Source organism: Camelus dromedarius, chromosome 36, assembly GCF_036321535.1.
Source record: "Camelus dromedarius isolate mCamDro1 chromosome 36, mCamDro1.pat, whole genome shotgun sequence".
Classification (NCBI taxonomy): domain Eukaryota; kingdom Metazoa; phylum Chordata; class Mammalia; order Artiodactyla; family Camelidae; genus Camelus; species Camelus dromedarius.
Window position 1 is genome coordinate 13,655,506 of NC_087471.1, and position 8,303 is coordinate 13,663,808.

At 43.6% G+C, this 8,303-nt stretch overlaps 1 long non-coding RNA gene and 1 pseudogene across 1 annotated transcript; one reads left to right on the forward strand and one right to left on the reverse strand.

The window, feature by feature from the left end:
- The first annotated feature begins 1,861 nt into the window (after window positions 1-1,861).
- LOC105099194 (olfactory receptor 6C68-like) lies at window positions 1,862-2,679 on the forward strand (annotated as a pseudogene).
- Window positions 2,680-3,678: 999 nt separating this feature from the next.
- On the reverse strand, window positions 3,679-6,063 carry LOC135320061 (uncharacterized). Its single transcript, XR_010379222.1, has 3 exons — window positions 6,009-6,063; window positions 5,267-5,475; window positions 3,679-4,786 (listed from the first exon to the last, which is right to left on the reverse strand). It is a non-coding gene; the product is annotated as an uncharacterized LOC135320061 (long non-coding RNA).
- Between the last annotated feature and the right edge of the window lie 2,240 nt (window positions 6,064-8,303).

Below are 8,303 nucleotides of genomic sequence, written 5' to 3' on the forward strand. Positions count from 1 at the left end.
GTTTGAAAATCATATACCTGATAAGGGAATTCTATAGAGGATATATAAAGAACTCTAACACCCCATAACTAAAGACACCCAATTTTTAAAAAGGCAAAGACTCTGAATATACATTTCTACAAAGAAGATATATAAATGGCCAAAATACGCATAAAAAGATACTCAACACCATTAATCACTGATGAAATGCAAATTAAAACCACAATGAGATGCCACTTTGCACCCACTAGGATGGTTAAAACAAAAAAAGGCAGACAACACAAGAGTTGGCAAAGATGTGAAGATACCAAAACAATGTTTCTTTGCTGAATATTCATAATCGTGCATCACCTTTGGAATACAACTTTGTAATTCCTCAAAAATTAAACAAAGAGTAACCAAATGACCCAGCAATTCTACTCCTCAGCACATACCAAAGAGAACTGAAAATATATGTAAACACACAAATTTGAACCTGGATGCAATAGGAGCATGATTCACAATAGTATCCAAAAAGTGAAAACAACCCAAATGTCCACCAACATATGCATGGATATACAAACTGCAGCACATCAATACGACAGAAGAGGACTTGGCAAAAAAAAAAAAAAAAAAAAAGAGAAATGAAGAAATAATATACGCTACTCCATGAATGAACCTTGAATACATGCTAAGCAAAAGAAGCCAGTCACAACAGACCACATATCCTAATTTTCCACTGTATGAAAAGTCCAGAATTGACAATTCCACAGAGACAGAATATAGATTTTTGCTTGCTGGTAACTGGAAGTAGTGGGGCATGGAAGTTACTAATACTGGTTTTGTTTTGGGGATGATAAAAATGTTCTAAATTTAGATAATGGTAATGGTTTCAAAATGGTATTAATATACTGAATCCACCAAATTTTTTTAAATTGAGTTATAGTCATTCTCTTATACAGTAAACTATACATATTTCAGATGTACAATTGGATGAATTTTGGAATTGCTCCTCTTGGGGAGTGATGGTTATGTTACTATCGTGATTGTGGTGGTAGTTTCATTTGTGTATGTTCACCCTTTTAAATAAAGCTTTAATTTTAACACAAGTCACTAAAATCAACTTTTCATGAGTTACTTATGCAATAACAAACACGAATTTCCAAAATTTTATGCTAAGTGAAAGTTGCCAGGCTCAATAGCATACATACAGTATAATTCAACTGTACAAAACTCTAGAAAACACAATAGACTTTTAATAAACTGAACCTATAATGACAGAAAGTACATGGCTGGCTGCCTGTGACTGGAGAGGGGGGAAATAAGAAAAGATGGAAATGCTCTGTCTTTATTAGGATTTTGGTTTAGAGGTGTATAAATTTGTGAAAATTAATCAAATTGTACAATTATAACACATACATTCTATGTGATTTATACCTCAAAATAACCTGGAACCTAGCCTTGACACAGATAAATCCCTGGTTAACTTAAGGTAATAATCCTCATGCTGTATAAAGAAAAAAAGTTGCTAATAATAACATGAATGTCTATCCAAAGTTACTATTGCACTGGTGACATGGAGGGTAATTTTAATTACTTTACCCTACATGATTAGCTCATTATCTTTCTAAAAATAAACTTCCAATTTATTGAAGAAGTTTTACTTCTAGCAATTATTCTGAAAATATTCCAATAAAAAGTTATGATACTTCTTGTAAAACTTTTTTATAATTGTGAAAAATAGAAAACAATATTTATAATAAAAATGTTTTAATTACATCTCTGATAGTTTCACATAGTTTGTTGAGTAATACTTTTTTCCTATGTGACATTAATATCACTCCCCTCATATCAAATATCTCTGAATCATAAGTGCAGACTGAGTCAAAGGCAGAAGTCAATGATGAGAAACCACAAAATAACAACATTTATCCTTCTGGGGTTGACTGATGATCCACAAATGAAGACTGTGATTTTCACATTTCTATTTCTCACCTACAAGTTGAATCTAACTGGGAACCTAACCATCATCTCCCTCACCTTCAGAGATTCTCACCTGAAAACTGCTATGTCCTTTTTCCTACAAAATTTCTCCATTTTGGAAATCTCACTTACATCTGCTTGTGCTCCCAAATATTGGTACAACCTATCAACAGGTTACAAGACAATCGAATATGACAATTTTGCCATTCGAGTATTTTTACTGGCCTCTTTGCTGATACTGAATTTTTTCTCCTGGCCACCATGGCCTATGATCAATACATAGCCATCTGCAAACCCCTACATTATGTGACTATCATGAACAAGAAGGTCTGTAGAAGACTCATCCTTTGTTGCTGGACCTCTGGCTTGTTGATAATTCCCCCACTTAGTCTAGAACTAAACTTGGAACTCTATGACTCCAATGTTGTTGACCACTTTGTCTCTGATGCAGCCTTTCTCCTAAAGATCTCCAGCTCAGAAACATGCCTTATAGAGCAGGTGGTCATCGCCTGTGCTGTGGTGACCTTTGTCATGACCCTTGTATGTGTACTTCTCTCCTATACATACATCATCAAGACAACTTTACAATTCCCTTCTGTGCAGCAAAGGAAAAAGGCATTTTCTACATGTTCTTCCCAAATGACTGTGATTTCTGTTACCTACGGAAGCCTCCCAAAAATGATGTCTTTCCCACTTTCAAAATTTGTAACAAGGTGTCAGAAAGAAGTATGTCAGTAGACCTCTCTGAAAGGGCAAAAATATTTAATTGCTTTTGTGGAAATTGCCAAGATTAATCTAACATTTATATGGAAACCATGAAGGCCAAGAATGCACAAGACAATTCTTAAGACTAGCAAAGCTAAGAGAATCACCCTGTAAATTATCAAGATTTAGTATGAAGGCATTAATAAGGTGGCATTGGTGTAAGAATAATCAAATAGATTTGAAAAAATAATAAAGAGTAAAGAAACATTTCTGTGCATATATGGTACACTGATGTAGGACAAAGCATACAGATAAAATAACATTTTCAAAACCACTGGGGATTTTTTTTACCAAGTCAGATTTTTTTTACCAAGTCTGGATTTGTTTTGTTGTTGATGACAATATAAAACAATATGGACGCTTCTGAGTTTACTGCTTCTTTAACCCATTGAAAAGCAGCCAAAATTGACCACCCAAACAATACTATTGAGGCTGTATGGCATCAATCAATAACAAGTAACCTCTTCTGTGGTTTGTGAAGACAAAGAATAACAGCATCTAGTCATAGAGGGTTTAATATATGAGCTTTAACAATACTGAGAGGAATTTTGTCAGCGACAGTCACTGTGCCCTCATGAACAGAACTGCTCCTGCTTTCAGGACAAAGAAGGATCAGACGGTCTCCTCACCTCTGTACATGTCTGGCCCTGGGTACCTAATAGGATTTTCATTCATCACTTTGCATATACAACCATGAAATACAATTATACAATTATGAAAACTACAGAAAAATCACTAGAGTCAAGGTGCACTGATTTCAATCATAATTTTACCAATTTCTCATTGCAGGACATTATTCAGTTGCACAACTATAGGAATTTGACTTTCATCTGCAAAAAGTAGTAACAACTGTAGCTGCAACTTAGAATGTTAAGATATGAGATAATGCATATAAAGAGCTTAGAAAAGGTTTTGGCACATAGCACATATTATTATTATTAATCCTTAAGCTGGACTATATTGTGCCAGAGTGTTCTGCTGTCAGAACCACATCTCACCCAGAACTGGATTAACTTGCAACCTGGTTCCCGTTTCAGTGAATCTCTTCTTTAAAATTAAATTTTCTGCTGTCTTCCCGTTTGCATAGTTTCCTTTGAGGAGTCAATAATTGCTCCTATATCTTTCACAACAGCTGCTTTTTTGAGTTCTTCATATTAGTTATTCTGAGCAATAAAACTGTTATGATCCTTCGTGTGGCTTCCTTTGTTTTTCTCCCTGTTGTTGATTACTGACCTGTTTTATTATAATCAAATATACATTTTTGTACTTTTTTCCCCTCCTATCTCCCTGCCTCACCCCTAAATTCTCTCTTCCTTCTCAACTTGAATTATACATGTTACATTCATTAACATTGGCCTACAAATTTTTAATCTACTCCTGTCTTCAGTATCTTTCCGTCTGTTTCAGTTTGTTTTATTTTTATAAATAAAAATTATTTTATTCCCCATGAATTATAATATCTATTAATGTCATCAAGTAAAATTCTTATTTCAAGCACTGTATTTCCTTTCTCAGAGTTAACCATTTGGTTTCTGCATAGAAAATATATGCCAAACATTATCTGACATACACCTCAGTGATGTTCTCCTAGGAGAGTCTACCCAAGCAATAGAAATAAAAGCACAAATAAACACAAAAATGGCACCAAACAAAATTCATCAGCTTTTGACAGCAAAGGAAACCACAAGCAGAACAAAATGACAGCCTATGAAATGGGAGACAATATTTGCCAAACATGAGACTGACTAGGGGTTAATTTCCAGAATATAGAAACAGATCATACAACTGAATAATCGCAAGACAACCCAATCCAAAAATGGGCAGAAGACAAGAAGCAATTCTGCAATGACGACATACCAGTGACCAGTAAGAGGCACATGAAAAAAGGCTCAATGTTGCTAGTTACCAAAGAAATACAAGTCAAAACTACAATGAGGTGTCAGCTCACCTCAGAATGGCCATCATTGAAAAGTCCACAAAGGATCAATGCTACAGAGGCTGTGGAGAAAAGGGAACCCTCCTACACTGTCGGTGGGAATGTCGTTTGGTGCAGCCACTGTGGAAAACAGGAGGGAGAGTCCTCAAAAGACAGAAAATACACTGGTCAGAAGCTTTAGATCTCAGGGGGCAGGCTAACAAGCTCCCAAATGCCCGGCCTCGCCCCTTCTTCTGCCCCCAGCTCGCCTGTGCCCCACAGGGTCCGGGGCGGCCTCCACTCCCAGGGCAGGTCCACCTGCGTGGGAAGGCCACGCTTGGCCTGAGGACTAGTCTCAGATGGTCCAGGGCCGTCCAGCGCCCTCCCATCTCCCGGGGCTGCTCACACTTTCCCAAACCCGCATATGAACAGCGGCCAAGAAAGCCACGGGGTTCAGTGAATAATTGGGGGGAGGGGCACCCCAACCAGGGCAGCAGGCCCAGGACCCGCCTCAGGGTCCCAACCAGGACGCGCGGCCTGGACCTCACATCGCACCCCTCCCTCACCGTGCGCCTCCCCAGCTGCAAAGCCCAGGCCTCACCCGCGGACTCCCTGACCTGCAATCCCCGACCAGCACCCCCTTACCTGTCCCGCGACAGCAGCAGGGGCGACAGCAAGCGGCGGGCAGCCCAGACCCCAGGCCGCCTTCCTCCTCCGGGAGCTGGTCCAGGAGCACCCAGATCCCACCCAGCGTCCTCACGTTCTGGGCGCGCTCGTGCACGGCTGTGTGCGCCCCTCCCCCTCCTGCTCGCCCGCAGCACGGACGCTTGGCTGGGGCTCCTGCAGTAGGGATGCTGCGAGTGGAGACGGGCGGTGGGGCGGTGGGGCGCGCCCAGCCCGCGGCCAGGGCTGGCCAGGTCCCCAACCCCAACGCCCCCACCCCGCCCCCCACAGGGTCCCGGCACCCAGCTAGAACCACCACGGACCCAGGGCCAGGCCACACCCCATCAGCCCCACTCTCCCTGCTCGCCGACCCCCACCCAGTCAATGCCTCCCCACCCCCTGCCAGGCCAGGTCCCTGATCCGATCCATTGCACCCCTAAGACAAGGCTGCTTCTCCCAACCAAGACCCTGCCCCAGGTATGTGCCCCACTAGGTCCTAAGCTACAGCCCCCGCAAACCAAGCTGACCCCTCATGCCTCACCCCAGGTCCCCCCCACCATCCAGAGGTAGTGCCATCACCCTTCACCCCTGAATTACCCCCCACCCTTCAGCCGGGTCACTTCCACTCCCAGCAACCCCTCCCCCTCAGCCTGTCCCCCCTCACCGCCGGATCCCCCGACAGCCGACACCCGGAGTGCACCCCTACCCCAGCGGATCCCCTCACCCCTCTCCTCGAGGGAGCGGGACCCAGTCCGGGTTGTGATCTCCGTGGCGAAAGCCTCCAGACAGGGATCCCGGGCCCGACTGCAGGCACACAGCCCTGGGTCCCAGGTTTCCGGCCAGGGCGGGCGGGGCTGGAGGCCATTCCAATTCCGTGCCCCACCCCCACGCCCCCATCCCTCCCTCCACCCCACCCCCCTGCCCAGTGCCTCCTCTGAGCCCATGGGTCAGGATGGTCCCGGGCTGCACACCTCTCGCCAGTGGGCCTTGAGTGCTTGATGCTGGTGCCCGGAGGAAGGGTGCAGCCCGGCCTCTGGGACGGACAGCAGGCAGCGGATGGCGGCTACCCTGGGAGAGCCAGCCCACTTGCTCCCATCTCCCCCGCTGCCTGGCCTCAGGGCAGCCTCTGCTGCCAGAGCTTCCTGGAAAGAGTTTCTCCCTGTCAGCCTGCTCCTGGGAGGCAGGCCGGCTGTGGTCAGGGGGGCGGGGCGGCGGCGGCAGTGGCAGCAGCAGCAGCGCTGGAGATGGCAGGATTGGGGCTGCTCCATGCTAGACGGGGGATGTGCTCCCATTTCCCGCTGTCGCTGTCGCTGCCCTCGCCCTGGCACACTGACTGCACCTCGCCTGCCTCTCAGGAGCAGGCTGACCTGAGGATAATCCTCCAGAGAACCTGGGGCAGCAGAGGCCGCCCCCAAGCCAGGCAGCTGGGGAGATGGGAGCTAATCCACAGGCTGGCCCAGGGCAGCGCCCCCTTCTCCCGCCGCCGCCTCTGCTGCCGCCGCTGCGGTCTGCCCCGCTGCTCCCTGACCGAACCGCGCAGGCCTCCAGGAGGGAGGCTGACCTCAACACGCGAGTCCTGCAAACCTGGGGCACCAGAGGCTGCCCCCAAGCCAGGCGGCTGGCGAGATGGGAGGATGCAGTTTTCATCATCATTATTTTTGTTGTTTGTATGCCTGTATTCATTCAGAGAGCAGTATCCGGCATGGTTGTTTCCTCAAAACCTTTGCTATCATCCCTGGGGAACACCCAGCCCTGGGATCCCTGGGTGATGCCTGATCTGTTAGATGCCTCTTCCTACAGTGAGCCACTTTTCTGGTCTGTTCTTGGAATTCTCAGCTCTTCTTACCCGCTTGCTTCATGTCCCGAGCAAGGCTTTGTACTTGGGGGAAAAAAAAAAGATGTATTAGGCTAGTTTTGAATGGAATGTCCTGTAATGTCTTTTAAGACCAACTGGTCTATTGTATCATTTAAGACAACTGCTGTTTTAATGATTTTCTGTCTGGATGACATGTTCATTCGTTTAAGTTGAGGTTTTAAAATCCCCTATTATTATTATATTATTGTCAATTCTTCCTTTATGTCTATTAGTGTTTGCTTTTATATTTATTTAGATGATACTGTTTTGGGTGCATGTGTTAAGGAATGGAATACTTTTTTTTTTCTTGTATTGATCCTTTTGCCATTACAAAATGCTCTTCTTTGTCTTTTGTTATAACCTTTGTTTTAAAGTTTATTTTGTCTGATAGGAAAACTGCTTTCCCTGCTTTCTTGTTTTTGTTAGCATGAAATACCTTTTCCAACCTCTCACTTCCAGTCTGTGTGCATCGTTAGCTTTGAAGTGAGTCTCTTTAAGGAAGCATAGTGATGACTCTTGTTTTTTTTCCAAACAGCCACCCTTGTCTTTTGATCAAGAGCATGTAGTCCATTGACATTTAAAGTAATTACTGATAGAGATGAACCTATTGCCACTTCATGATTTGTTTCCCAGTTGTTTTTCTAGTTCTCCTATGTTCATTTCTTCTTTCTGTTTCTTTCCTTGTGGTTTGATGATTTTCCTTAGCAGAATGTTTGTGTTCCTTTCTTCCTAGTTTTTATGTTCTATTGTAGATTTTTTGTTTTGTGGTTACCATGGGTTTCATATATGTTGACCTGTAATTATATCTACTTGTTTTAAATAAGATAGTCATTTAAGTTCAATCATATGCTAAATGAGCTACATTTTAACTGCCCTCCCCCACATTTGTTTTTTATGTTATACTTTACATCTTTCTTGCTTATCTTTTATCTGTCTATTACAGTTATAGTTGCTTTTGCCATTTTTTGTCTTTAAACTATGTACTGGCTTATTCAAGCAGTTGATCCTCAGTCCTTACTACATATTTGCCTTTCCTAGTGGGTTTTTCCTTTTCCTGTGGATTCTTACTTCTTTTCTCAATTTTTAACATTATTTTCCACCAAATTCCCCAAACTCCCCACAAAAACTAACCAACACACTTATGTGATTGCAGGTAATTTCTTT